Source organism: Heptranchias perlo, chromosome 9, assembly GCF_035084215.1.
Source record: "Heptranchias perlo isolate sHepPer1 chromosome 9, sHepPer1.hap1, whole genome shotgun sequence".
NCBI lineage: Eukaryota > Metazoa > Chordata > Chondrichthyes > Hexanchiformes > Hexanchidae > Heptranchias > Heptranchias perlo.
Genome location: NC_090333.1, coordinates 51,771,387 through 51,786,891, shown reverse-complemented (window position 1 = coordinate 51,786,891; position 15,505 = coordinate 51,771,387).

Sequence of the window (15,505 nt, the reverse complement as noted above, 5' to 3'; positions counted from 1 at the left end):
ACCCTGGCTGATTTTCCCCCTCTCAGCCCTGGGTGTTGAGACAAATTGTACCACCCCAACTATCAGTCTGGATCAGATCAGCTAACAGCAGATACAGGTGTGTATGGCACAGCACTGCACATTTGCAAGGTACATTTGCCCACTAAACCCTTTAGAGAAGCTACAATCTTTTTAATTAAAAGATCACAATAATTCTGTATTTTGTATGGATTTAATAGTTGGAGTTTTTTTTTTAAAGATCCAATATAGGTTGACAGAAGGAATTACTACTTCTGAAATTAAAAAATGATGTTTCTTACATAATTACATTGAAGTGTTAAAGTGTGTGTCGCTGCTAATAGTTCAATCTGTTCCAATTAATCTGACACACAGCACTTGTGAATGGCACATTTCTTAGAATCATTTTCTTAAATCTGTGATGGAAACCTTGGTCAGTTAACAGAGTTTAACTGTTTTCTGGCTGCAGTATCCTGCTAACTACTAAACAAATATTTTTGCCGGCTGCCTAATGGCCTAGTGAGTTGGGGAGTCCCAGTGTGGTACTGAGTTATACAGAATGTGTAAATCTCGGGTCTGATTTCTAATCTGTGCTGAGTTGGCTGATCTCAGTCATTTCAGCGGTTGAGCACTGCAATTTGCCGTAGTGCAACTGGGCTATGGAGTGAAAATTCTACACTTCCTGCTTTGATTGTTATCAAATGACCCTTGGTGGAAAGTGGGCATGGATGGATGTTGGATGAGGACACGAGCGGGATCAGATGTAATGCCCCTACAGTCAGATAGCATATTAACAAATATTCAAGTTCACACGTGAAGAATGACCACTTAGGTGAGATTTTAGAGAGGGTCTGCCATTTGTGGAACTCTGCCCCAGGATGGGTCAGTGACTTCAGGAGAGGAAGGGAAAAAAAATAAAACTCTTCCAACTTTTCTAGGGACGATTTTAACCATGCCTTCCTGGCGGGCAGTTAAAATTGCCCGTGGGACGTATCTGCCGAGGTTCCGCTCTCTTCCCGCAGGTTCCGATTTTAACCTGCTTTTCTGACACCAGTCAGAAACTGACACGGTCCTTCTTTAAATATGCAGATTGTGCTCCGAATATATTGGCATTAGCCTGCTCAAAATAAATGGGTTAATACACAGGAACATAGTATAAGTTTGTTAAACATTTGTACATGAACTTTGCCAATCAGAGTTCCTACCCTTGTGGTTTCTAGACTGAGTGTTTGGTACGTCACAGCAAAGTCGCACGTATATTTCAGCCAAAGTCATGACTATTTGCGAGGGGTGAATCTGTTTGATTTGATCGTAGAATGGCTATTAGAATTCCAGGATTGAAAAAAATGATCATATGAATGAGCAAGAGAAACTATGTAATTGTACCAGGTAGTGTAGCAATGAGCTACGTAGATCAGGAAGTTTAATCTTTGGTTTCTATTGATCTTACCTGATATGGGGCACTACAACTACCCTCTGTACGGCCAAACTAGGGAGGTGAAAGTTCAGCCAAGGCTCCCATTCCTGATTGCAATGCGTAATAGAACTCCATTTTTTGAAAGTGTGTGTTCTAACTTGAGTATAGGCCCTGTTATGTTGTAAAGGGGGAGGAGGAAACAGGTAGAGATCTGTTAATGTAATTCTTCTCATAAAACTTAGAGACTTCTTGTTAAACTACTCCCTGCTCCTATATGGGTTAATATGTAAAAAAAAACCCAGACAAACAACAAATGCTGATTATTCTTTATTTGCTAAGAGAATGCCCTTTCTTTCAGTTTAGAAGCTGATTGAGCTAACAGAGCCCCTCATAGTCACAGAGACTGCCACTATAACCATGCAAAATGTGACTAATTGGCATGAAAGAATACTAACAGGGGGGTTTTGGAAGACTTGAGCTGGGTTCCTTAGACATCTTATTTAGCTTAGCACAGACACAAAATCTAGAGTGGTGAGCTCTCCATACTTTAGTATTTTAAATAATAAAGATCATTGATTATGCATTGTGCACCTTAAACATTCATTCAGCAATTATCGGCTTTCCTGCTGTTAACAGATTTCAGAGAACACGTGTAAACTAAAGATTTATTTTAACAGTTTGTATAACATCTATTCAAAGGGATCATACTGACTCAGTGACCCACAAATCATGGTTACTGTGCAACATTCTAATATATTTGATTAAAAACCATGACCTGAAAAAGAAGAATTAAGGTGTTAAATTGCAAGCCATGTGCTGTTGTATTTTGCCAGTGTTACTATTTATTACACCACTGCAAAGTTTTATCCCACTGATCATGCAAATAACACAATGCTTTGAGTAGAATAATGGTAGCCTCTGTATCATAGAATTCTCCTAACAGCTCTCAAAACAGGAATACTTAACAGCTACAAAATATAACTCCCCTGCCATTGTTTTGCATCTTTCCAGAAGGTGCCAGCTCATTCCAGAGTATGCTTCCAACAATTCACCTCAGCGCTGGCCATCCCTATGCTACCTTACCAAAGCAGCCTTTTCTTCATGTGCCTGGTCCTCTCCTTACCCAGTGTCCACTCACACGCACTTTCCAGCTGGACAGTAATCAGAATCTGGAACCCTGGCTGATTTTTCTCCTGCCGAGCTTGGTAGCACTGAGACAAATTGTAGCACCTCCGCTCCTGCCCCAGCTCAGATAGTTAATTCAGCACAAATCAGGGATCAAACTTGGGACATTCCTAGTTGGTATCCCTAAGTAGCACATCAGATTTACCCACTAAGCCATCAGGTAACTAAAAAAAAATTAAGAAAAACTATTTGTAGCCTTGAGTATTATAGAATCATGTAGTATTTTTACATTTTAAGTTTCCTTTGAAAATATTAAACCTCAAAATTTGAACAAATATTACCAATGCTTTTTTCTTCAAGAGCATGCCCCTTTAAAACTATCACATGCAAGTTACTAAAATTGTGTGTAAAGAGAAAGCTGTTGTCAATCATATTTTGATGTGTAATCACACCCAAGGCATGCAATTCTTGTTAATTCATTTTAACCCTTACAGCACTATGAACACACTTTCTGGCAGTATTGGGCTCTTGGAGTCACCAAAGAATACAGAGTCTCATCCCAGGTGGACAGGATATCAATTGTAATATCAATTGTAATGCCCCTTTGCATTTTTGTTCCCCATTCCCAGCTCGAACCTGCTAAGAATTAGTATTGCACCCCTAATCCCACCTCAGCTGAGATCAGCTGACTCGGCACAGATCAAGCATTGAACCTGGGACCTTCCGGGTCTGTATGGTGAATCAATTAATATTTGATTGTTTCTTCCAGTTTGTTCCCCCTTTCCGCCCTCAGTGACTTTTGCAAGGTGACAGTTCCACAGGTACGTCATCCGGGTGGCCATTTCATGTGTGATCCCAGAGGGTGGGTAACAGCAGGCTATTCATAGTAGAGGGGATCCATTTTGAGTCCAGTGCTGTCCTCGCTCAATGTGCACACATCCGCACTTTCCAGCAAGAGTCACGAGATAGCGATTAGGAGCAGGAATCCTCGCTGGTTTTCCCATCCTTACTACAGGGGCGCTCAGACCAATTATAACTTCTCCATGCTGTCCCAGCTGAAATCAACACCACTCAAGAAGCTCGACACCATCCAGGACAAAGCACCCCATCCATCACCCTAAACATCCACACCTTTCACCACCGACGCACTGTGGCTGCAGTGTGTACCATCCACCAAGAGTTCTTCGACAGCACTTCCCAAACCCGCGACCTCTACCACCTAGAAGGACAAGGACAGCAGGCACATGGGAACACCACCACTTACACGTTCCCCTCCAACTCACACACCATCCCGACTTGGAAATATATCGCCATTCCTTCATCGTCGCTGGGTCAAAATCCTGGAACTCCCTTCCTAACAGCACTGTGGGAGAACCTTCACCACACGGACTGCAGCGGTTCAAGAAGGCGGCTCACCACCAACTTCTCAAGGGCAATTAGGGATGGGCAATAAATGCTGGCCTTGCCAGGGCCGCCCACATCCCATGAACGAATAAAAAAAAACTCAGTACAGACTGAATTAGTTGACCTCAACTGGGTTTGTGTCATTTAGTAGTACATGGGCGGTGCCTTGATCCTTTAGGCCATCTGGAGAACCAGTTAATATTTCTATTGTGGCTCTTATATTTTTTCCTAACTGAGACCTTTTCTTCTCCCTTTGAGGAGCCATTCTTCTCTGTATATCACCAATGGGATGATGATAAAGTACATTTGTGGGCTTGAGAATGTTTTTCAAATAGCCACTGTCCCTTCTGAGATTATGTTATATATCAGTCACGAAACTGGTCATAGACACCACATGACCTCATCATTGCCCCCTTCCTTCTGCCAGTCACACAGCTGTCTAGCCATTGTCATTTAATTCAGGTCTTTCTGCACACAGTCCCAATATTTCAGCTTTGGCATTTCACATGATCGTTCTCCATTTGCAACTCACCCTTTCACCTTACAACAGTACTGATCTTCAGCTATATGTCACACACTCCTTGCCATCATAATCTTCTCACTGTAAGACAATCTGCTGTTGCACGCAGGCCACTCCTCATTAATTCAATATTGGTGGCTCTGTCCTCTCAGCTCACATCCAACATCCTTCTTGCACAGAACACTTCAAAAGGGTCCAGCCTCTGCTTCTGTGCCTTCATCAGCTTTCAGCTTTGAAATACGGCAGACAAATTAATAGATATTACATTTGTACTGGAGGGATAGTTACAAGCAAAATAACTCCATGATAAACAGATGAGTGCACCCCAAACCTGGAAGGTCCCAGGTTCAGTCTGAACTGTGGCTGCACTTGGCTCTCTACAAATAGCCCCAGTGTCACTTGGGCTAAGCAGGGGAAGGTCAGCCAGAATTCCCAGATCGCCATCCTGCGATTCCTGCTGGAAATTGTGTGAGTATGGATATCTGATTAGGATAGGATTAAGCTTTACTGTGACAACACAGCCCAGATGCCTGTCCAACCATTACCACGGCACAAATCAACATCTTCAGGAGAGTAAGAGAAAAACTGGAAAGAGGGATCCTTTTGTCTAAGAACAGATTGCAAGCATTTCTATCTTCTAACCTTTCCCCTTTCCTCTCTGGTTGAAATAATGCAGTTCATCCCTGTGCAATATAGATCTTACAGGTTGGCTCTCAAAGCCAGGCAGACCATTTCAGCTGTGTTTTTCCTCATGCCGTTTGGAGTAAGAACTCCAGTGATATTGAGCCATTTGCAGCCTCTTTCAGTGACTTTTAACCAGTTTTTAAAGTGAAACAGCAATATATCAAAACTGCATGACCCTTTGCGCCATTTATGAATTATCTGTTTTAGAACGTTGTGATCCAACCATCTTTTATCTGTGACATAATAGATACTTTGAAAATACGGATCAATATGGAGTAAGTTCACTGGGTGTAGTTAATGGCTGTCATAGGGGCATTCTGACATTGACCTCTGACCTTTTGAAGAAAAAGAAATCTATATACACAAAGGTTGTGACACCGATGTTCATATTTTACAGATTTAGGGCCTGAATGCATTTAAATGTTATATTTTTAACTGGTTTATTTCTCAAAGATATTCAGCAGTTTGAGTTTGGAAGATGACTACCATCTACTACTTCTGCTACTATTGATCTTGTGACAGAATTATTGAAATAAGTTCATCTCACAGCTCTGATGTAAAACATGACTTTCCAATTAATTACTTTTATAAATGTTATAACAATAGGTATTGTAGATTGTAGTAAAGGGGAACTGTAAAATACTGTGTCACCATGAATTACAAGCATTTTACTCTTATAGTCCCAACCAGGCTGTATTCTTAATTTTGTTTTACATTCATTCCCGGGGATGTAAGAAGTGGGAAAAGTTTATGCTTTGGTACTGCTGAGCTTTAGTATCGAGAACTCTCCTGCTGTTAAGTATCATGGAAAACACATTGGTCCAGCCTGTTCTTTTCACTTTACTCCCTCCTGTAGTGCAAGACTGATCACTGCTTGATCCAGAATGATTCTTCTGTTACGGACTGTTCACGGTGAGTTACCCTCAAAGTCTCCCACTGCTAAACATTCTTCATTAGTTTAATAAGACAAAAACAAACGTATTAACTAAACACAGTCTGTGATGTAAGGATGATAATTTTTAGAAGGATGTTATTTTATATCAAAAACTCAAGAGTTGCTGCAGCAACATTCTGTGTGAATCCAAAAAAAATGTATACTGAATACCAACACTGAAGCTTCATTTACTGCTTCTCCTGCCTGTTAATCTCTCTCTCACATACTCAGAGTTACTCCTGTTTTTCCAAACCTGCAAATGCACCGTCCTACATGCTCTTTCTTCATCCTGCATCCTCACTGTGGAGAAATGAAGACTCATTGCATTGGTTGTAGTATAACTCATTGTTTTCAAAATGGTGGCACTCTTTACCTCCTTCATTCTTTCTTTCCTGCTACAATTTATAAAACCCAATCTTGCCGTCATCTAACCACTATTTTCCTGTTTACCTTATGTTCTTCCCTACTCTTTTCAACCTTGGTGGTGCCATGCACTATGGGCTTTAGCCCTTCACTTAGTTTTCTCAATAAATAAAAAAACGTGTAGGTGCCTGGAGATCTCCCCTATACACAGAAGTTCAAATACTAAATTAACTATCACTGAAATAGGGTTGTTGGAGCATGTGTTAGGCCATAGAAAATCTGAGACTTGTGCACTGGTATCCAGTACAATTTCTCCAAGTCTTTTATGCTCATAGCAGACACCAGGGTCAAGTTCCTGAGACATCTGTCCTTGTTTCAGTAATCCCCAGCTGCACCTTGTTGCTGTGCCATCAAATATATAAAAAAATAGAAAAGCTCTTTCATCTCAGGGTTCAAAACAAGTCCAGACTGATGGGTTCAATATCTTTGCTACTTACCAGCTGTTCTATGTGAAATGAGTTTGCACTTCACAATCCCATTCCTACCAGGTATTGGGTCAAAAAGTGGGCACAAAATTGCCCTTAATTCAACATTAATTGGTGCTAAATTGACAATCTCACTCAGATACCACAAGGTGGCAGCATGGGAAACAAGGGTTATGCTGCTGCAGTCGGGGATGCTCTTCTGAGGTTGGGTTGAGGCACATAGTTGGGAATAGTGTAGATGGAACTGTACTCTGTTTCTAACCATGCTACACCTGACCTAGCAGTAGTTGATATTGACACAGGGTGCCTGAAATGGAAAAATGTTCTAGTCCCCAGCAGTAATATCCTTTACCTTTTTAAGCAGAAAATTCACAAAAAAATATAAAAACAAAGATAAACTTCAGCTGCAATGCTCTGGACAGTCCTGAAAATCCAACTGATTCACTTAAGAGTTGTAAAAATCATACTCATGGGAATTCTCACTGATACATCAAGAAGTGTGACCTAGAACTTTCTTTGTGCAGTACATTTGATTCCATTAAAACTATATCCAGGAATTGAGCTCTGCAGACAGAATCATATAGATTTTGTGAAATAGGAATCATAGCTTATAGAAAGTACTGCTGCTAGTTCCTGAACTGGAGCTGGCTACTCCAATCCCATTTTACATGTTTGGAAGACCATAGGTTTGATCTCAGCCAAGATGGTGGCAAGAGCACAACATTTGGCCTAGCATCCCTGGACTAGGAAGGAAAAAAAATCAGCCAGGTTCCCAGCTTCTGATACTATCCATTGACTCCTGCTGGTCAGTTTAATATGTGGATGGAGGAATAAGATTAGGTTGGGGTATGATGCCCCTACAGTTGAACAACCTATTGATGCTCACTATCTAGGGTGATTAAGGAAGACAGATTACTTGGGTGAGGTACCAAAGAGTGATAATTGGCTGTGGAGCCATACCCACACAGAAGTCAGTATCTTCTGGAGAGAAGGGAAGAAAAATGGGAAAAGAAAAAATCCAGCGTAAACCAATTAAATGCTATAATCACAACATCAGCTCAATCTGTTGAAGATGCAGGCTTGATAGGCTAAATAATCTTTTCTTATTCCATGCTCTCCGTTCTGTGGGGAACTATCAGGTCTGCTCTTGACATTTCTTCTGATGGTACAACTGAGATCAGGAGTCCACCTTTGATGTAACACTCAATGACAGTTCATGGAAACATCAGTAAACTCCATCAGCACATCATCAGTACAGAAATGAATTTAATTATACAAATGGATTACATTTATAATAATAAGACAGCTTGGAGCAGCTGCAATAGATTCACACTGTCTTAAATATAGTTTTGAGTTGAGATTACAGAGGTAAGCAATCAAGGTGATTCTGGGATCAGCAACCTAAAATAGGAGGAAAGGTTAAGGCTGATGGGCTTGTTCTATCTACAAAAGAGAAGACTTCAAGGTGTTTGACTGAGGGTTTGAAGATTATAAAGGGGAGTTACAAAGTGAACTTAAGCAAAGTGTTCAGTATGGTGAAGACTTCAAATAACGAGGGACAATGTTAACATTGGGAAGTTATGAGTAAGAACGGAAATCAGGCAAAACTTTTTTATACAAAATATTAGGGTTGTAGTGTAAATTAGTAAGGAAGACCAATGATGACTATGACCATGGGGTTAATTTTAACTCGGGGGGGCGGGGGCGGGGTGGAAATCAGTGTGTAGTGAGGGTGGGAGGAATCTGAGCTGGGCGATCTAAAAAGGGCAAACTTGTTGGATCTAATTTTTTTATTACTGATGGGTAATTTGTACAAAATGTTCTCCCTCCGCCCTGTTCTTCTTTCAATATAAATACATTGTAACATTCTGTCATTTGAAATAAATGATTATTAATGGAATAAACTGGATTTTGGTGTTAGATTAAAAACAATTCTCTACAATTGTGACTTATTTAGTAGCTGAGGTAATTTATGCATGCTGAAAGATAATGATTTAGCTGGTAATATCCATTAAAAACAGATGTGTACAGTAATTTGTAATCAATACCTCATAGATAAAACATTCTTGTAGTGATCTGGGTTAATGAGGAGGTAAAGTACTGGTGCTGGCATTTAGAATGAAGAGCTCGTTTGCTAAGAAATGTGATGTTAACCAGGTCGGCCCATCCATTGACAGAGCATCCACCTCTGTAAGCTGGTGTTTCCTTTAAAATGTATTTTATAGCTCCCCCGAAGGGCTGCTGGGTAAAAGCACTGCTCAATGTACCGCTAAGCCACACAGTCTAGGAAGTCATAGCTTTGATTCCTGGTTTGTACTGAGTTGAGCTGATCTCAGCCAGGACAGCAATTGAAGTGCTATAATTTACTGGGGAGGGGAAGGTCAAGAGTTCTTGCTTCTGATGCAGTCCAGTGACCCCTGCTGAAAATTGTTAGATGAAGACAGGATCGTATTTGCCTGTGATGCCCTCCATGATCCAGCAGCCTGCCAATACTCGCCAGTGTAGATTTTCCTGTGATGTGTCATCAACGCCCAGCTGACTGTTAATGAGCTGACCCAGCCTGATTTTGTAGGATCAGCCTCGCTTACATAACATTGGGCCTGGCATTGGGAACTTGCCAGTAGAAGAGGCAGGAAATTGCTTGTAAGCAGCCTAGTCCTTAAAGGAATGCTTAATGTATATTTCAGCCATCGCTACATAAATGGGTAACATAAATGTCTGAAATACCCCAATAGTTAACACAATAAATGTGGAGGTAGGAAACTTTGATCAAAGGATGGGGCAGTGAAACACCTGAAATCCATGATTGATAGCTCGCAAAGTGGAAGTTGTGCTGCATGAAGTAATAGGAAGAATGTAGTTCTGTTTGTCACTGCAGGGTACCCTTCCCATAGGTAGCACTCCTGGAAGGAGGCAGAGACAGGTGTCAGCCTTGGCTTAGTGGTAGAATAGGTCATGGGTTCATCATTTCAGAGACATAAGCACATAATCTAGACTGACACTTCAGTGCAGTACTGAGGATGGGCTGCACTGTTGGAAGATCTGTCTTTTGGATGAGATGTTAAATTAAGGCCCCATCTGCCCTCTCAAATGGATGTAAAACATCTATTTGAAGAAGAACAAGGAGCTGTTCAGGCTGACATTTATCCTTCAATCAACATCACTAAAGCAGACAATCCGGTCATTTATCACATTGCTGTTTGAGGGAACTTGCTGTGCATAATTTGGCTACCTCGGTTTCTTATATTACAACAGTGACTACACTTCAAAAGTACTTAACTGACTGTGAAATGCTTTGGGATGTCCTGAGCATGAAAGGTACTATATAAATGAAAGTTCTTCATATACTTGAGGACACAGCTGGCTATTACTGGCTTTGGTAGTGCCAAGCATGTTAGTTACTGATGTGCCAGCTGCAGATGGCACTGTACTGCCACTGCTTCGCTGGCAATTCAGAGCATCTGCAAGCAGAGCTCCTCTGACAAATCCAGGTGTCTGTGGCTGTGAGGGTACCATGCGTTGGGTGCAGACAGCCTCTGCCTCAGGCTGATCTGTCTGGCATCCCTCTGTTGTTCATCGATCTGAAATGTTAACTCTGTTTCTCTTGCCACAGATGCTGCCTGACCTGCTGAGTATTTCCAGAATTTTCTGTTTTTGTTTCAGATTTCCAGCATCTGCGGTATTTTGCTTTTGTTCCTCTGTTGTTCTTTATCTTTTTCCAAAAAAAAGTAGAGGAATTCCCATGGAGCAACCATCGCACCAATATTGTGACATTCTAAAACAATGAGGTCTACAAAATACTTGGCACAAAGCATCCTGCACAACTAAGTTCTGACAAATTAAAAATAAACAAAAACTCAGAAAAACAGTCTCAAAATACAGCAAAAAATTTTCTTAAAGGCCTCTTTAAACACATTTCTGGATTTTATGCAGCCGGTATCAACCCCAGATGCTCCTTTTATATGTGTGGGTGGATAAGTCAATGCTAATCCAGCACAAGTCCAAGAAATTGCATGATGTCTAAATGACATCATTGAGATCTCATTTAAATATTATAACCTCCATATTTCTGATAGATTGTGTCCAATTAACATCCATTTATTGGGTGTAGCTGCTGGAAAATTTACCCTACTGATTGCTAACACCTGAGGACAGTGGAGCTGTATCCCATCATGAATCACCCCCTTCAGGATGGGAGTGAAGAAAATTGGAAAAACAAATAAAACTGAAACTTTCATTGCAAAAAAGAGATTGCTTCTTGGAGGCCTGTATGATTTATTTCCCTCATGAGGCTGATCACAATTCATAAATTATATTGAACATTCATAGAAAATCAAATCAGAATGATCTTGAGGAAGTATTTTTAAAACCCACATCCATCCAAGATTTGAATGTCTGGGAGGCTGTTCCAGCAACTCTCTCATACTCCTGGCTGGGAAACAAGAAAATTCTTGTTGTCTGATAGGTGATCCTTTGCTCACCTCTTGCCTTCAACATCTCTCTCTCTCTCTATTGCAGTCTGTTTGTTCATGAAGCTTGTTTTGCTCCTCTTTTTACAGAAATAGTTTCCATGAGTCTCCCATCTGTTATAACTGTATAGCCATGTGGTGAAGGATTAAAATACTAGAGCCTGGTCTTTAGTTGTTTCCAAGTCTTTATTCATAGAGATTCCCCTTACATACACACCAACACTCATTGATATAAATCATACAATTAACACCATCAACCCTTACATGATATAATCCCTTTGTCACTGTTACTTGGTTTTTGATTTGTTTTAAATAAAACACACCCGAACCCCCCCCCTCCTTCTTATAAAAGGGGGGCCTATAAAAGAAGAAAAAAGAAAAAATCCCTTTGTGGAAGAATTGAGATGCATAAATCAACACCTTTATTATGGTACATGAAGTATTAGCATAGAATTCCAAAATGCCAAACCATTTCCTGTTGAATTTTGTATGAAATGTGCCATTTCAGTTCATAATGTAGCATCTCTCATGCCTTACATTTTTCTGTTAAAATATTTCAGCTAATCATGACTGAAGTGAATTCACATGCCACCACATATAAATCTTTTCTTGCTACTCAAAGTGGTGGCTATGTGTTCAATGTTAAGGCTATATCTACAGACACATTGGAATGTGAAGGAGTGGCTTCCTTAGTCTTTTCACACTTGTTTTCCAATCCACAATGATTGCATCTATCCTTTCCATTGTTTCTAGTCCTATTTTTATAAGTTCACTTTGTCACAATACTTCTGATACCAAGTTCTGTAATGTTTGGTGTGTTAAGAATGATGAGGTCTGTACTGCTGGTGTGTTTATGATGTCTACTGTTTTGTCCTGTGATTTAATGGAAATAAACTATCTTGATGAATAAAAAAAAGTCAACCCTTACATGGATCTTGGAGCTGGAGGATACACTCAACATATGATCCAAGATTTGGTTGTGTATTCCCTTAGCTTCCAGCTTCTTCATAAGAACTGTTTAAGGCACGAGGTTGAAGGCGTCTCAAAAATGGATACAAGAAATGTAAGTGCTTTTCTTATCTATTAATTGAAGAATACAGGGGGGTTCTGTTCCAATAGTTGATTCACATCAATATCTGGGATGCCAGTTTCAGCATTGTCAGCCTTTTGGGACCAAGCTGAAAGGAGGTAATGGTTACTTTGGTCTTTCCTGTCTTTCAAATGCTCCTCACATAACGACTTGGATCAAGCAGTTAGTGATGAGTAAACCAAGTACATGGCACTGGCCTTTGACATCTAGAACATCAAGGTAGGTATTGAGCCTGTAGTGTGAAATATCTGTTAGAAAACATAAGAAAATATGTAACGAGGAAAGGTCACTTGAACCATCAAGCCTATTCCTTCCAAATACCATATACAATTGAAGTCCTATTATGGACTGTACCCAACCCACTAAATCTTCTGGGGGGAATAATCTACTGTGGTTAAAACTTCTGATGAGATAAAGTTCAGTGAAATTTCTCTCAACCTCCTGAAAATTGGGATATGACTTTAACTTTGCAACCTACATTATTCATTTCTCAGAACCTGTTACATTTCGTAATTGAAATTTCTATGATCCCAACAACATACGAATCATTGAGTTCCAGAGTATCTGATGATCTATGTCGTGGTTCTCACCACAGCTTTCAGCTCTTTCCCTAATTAAATATTTCTCTTGCACTGTTTTCTAAAAGGAGTTTCTAAAGCATTACTTAGGAGGAAAGAAATCCAAGGTTCTAGTATCACTGGAATTTTTTGTTCTCATATCCAAAAGTTCTTCTATCGTAACCCAGCCATTTAATTTGCTCTGAGAACACTGATTTTATGTTAAATTAAAATTAATTTTCCAAATTTTTTAGTGCACTTGCAGGAACACATAAGTTTATTGGAGATTAGGTGAGTTATTACTAATGCACTGCGGAGCAGCCAATCAAAAATCACAAATGACATCCTATGTGACCGTGACCATGGTAAACTATCCACCCTCATCCTTCTCGACCTGTCTGCAGCCTTTGACATGGTTGACCACACCATCTTCCTCCAATGCTTCACCTCTGTCGTCCAGCTGGGTGGGACTGCACTCAGTTCCATTCTTATCTATCCAGTCGTAGCCAGAGAATCACCTGTAATGGCTTCTCTTCCCGCTCCCAAACCATTACCCCTGGAGTCCCCCAAGGATAGCATCATGTAGATCATAGGCTGGGAGGTTGTGCAGGGCCTGGTGCTGGGGACATTGACGTTCATGTAGATGCTAATACTCTTTATTTGTGCAGTGATAATCACAAATCAAAGACATGTCATGTCCCTAAAACTAAGATTGAGATGGGTGGGACAGGTGGAAGAAGTACCCACTCTATTGGGAGCTGCTGTGAAAACCAGGAAGGGTCAGAAACCCAGTGGAGAGGAGTTCCATCTCAATTAAGGCCCTCTGTTCCTTAATTGCATGAATTCCACCCCAAAAAGGAGCAGCAGTTCTAGGCTTGTAATTTTTAAATAAACTATTAATGATTCACTGGGAGCTATTTTGCCTCTTTAAGTTAATAGGTTGGTAGAATGGGATAGTCCAGCCCATTGAAACCCTCATGGACATCTGTTCTTCGGTCGATCTATCTTTTTTTTATTCGTTCATGGGATGTGGGCGTCGCTGGCGAGGCCAGCATTTATTGCCCATCCCTAATTGCCCTTGAGAAGGTGGTGGTGAGCCGCCTTCTTGAACCGCTGCAGACTGTGTGGTGAAGGTTTTCCCACAGTGCTATTAGGTACGGAGTTCCAGGATTTTGACCCAGCGACGATGAAGGAATGGCGATAAATTTCCAAGTCGGGATGGTGTGTGACTTGGAGGGAATGTGCAGGTGGTGTTGTTCCCATGTGCCTGCTGCCCTTGTCCTTCTAGGTGGTAAAGGTCACGGGTTTGTCGAAGAAGCCTTGGTGAGGTGCTGCAGTGCATCCTGTGGATGATACACACTAGCCACAGTGCGCCGGTGATGAAGGGAGTGAATGTTTAGGGTGGTGGATGGGGTGCCAATCAATCGGGCTGCTTTGTCCTGGATGGTGTCGAGCTTCTTGAGTGTTGTTGGAGCTGCACTCATCCAGGCAAGTGGAGAGTATTCCATCACACTCCTGACTTGTGCCTTGTAGATGGTGGAAAGGCTTTGGGGAGTCAGGAGGTGAGTCACTCGCCGCAGAATACCAAGCCTCTGGCCTGCTCTTGTAGCCACAGTATTTATATGGCTGGTCCAGTTAAGTTTCTGGTCATTGGCGATCCCCAGGATGTTGATGGTGGGGGATTCAACGATGGTAATGCCATTGAATGTCAAGGGGAGGTGGTTAGACTCTCTCTTGTTGGAGATGGTCATTGCCTAGCACTTGTCTGGCGCGAATGTTACTTGGCACTTATGAGCCCAAGCCTGGATGTTGTCCAGGTCTTGCTGCATGCGGGTACGGACAGCTTCATTATCTGAGGGGTTGCGAATGGAACTGAACACTGTGCAATCATCAGCGAACATCCCCATTTCTGACCTTATGATGGAGGGAAGGTCATCAATGAAGCAGCTGAAGATGGTTGGGCCAAGGACACTGCCCTGAGGAACTCCTGCAGCAATGTCCTGGGCTGAGATTATTGGCCTCCAACAACCACTACCATCTTCCTTTCTGCTAGGTATGACTGCAGCCACTGGAGAGTTTTCCCCCGATTCCCATTGACTTAAATTTTACTAGGGCTCCTTGGTGCCACACTCACTCAAATGCTGCCTTGATGTCAAGGGCAGTCACTGTCACCTCACCTCTGGAATTCAGCTCTTTTGTCCATGTTTGGACCAAGGCTGTAATGAGGTCTGGAGCCGAGTGGTCCTGGTGGAACCCAAACTGAGCATCTGTGAGCAGATTATTGGTGAGTAAGTGCCGCTTGATAGCACTGTCGACGACACCTTCCATCACTTTGCTGATGCTTGAGAGTAGACTGATGGGGTGGTAATTGGCTGGATTGTATTTGTCATGCTTTTTGTGGACAGGACATACCTGGGCAATTTTCCACATTGTCGGGTAGATGCCAGTGTTGTAGCAGTT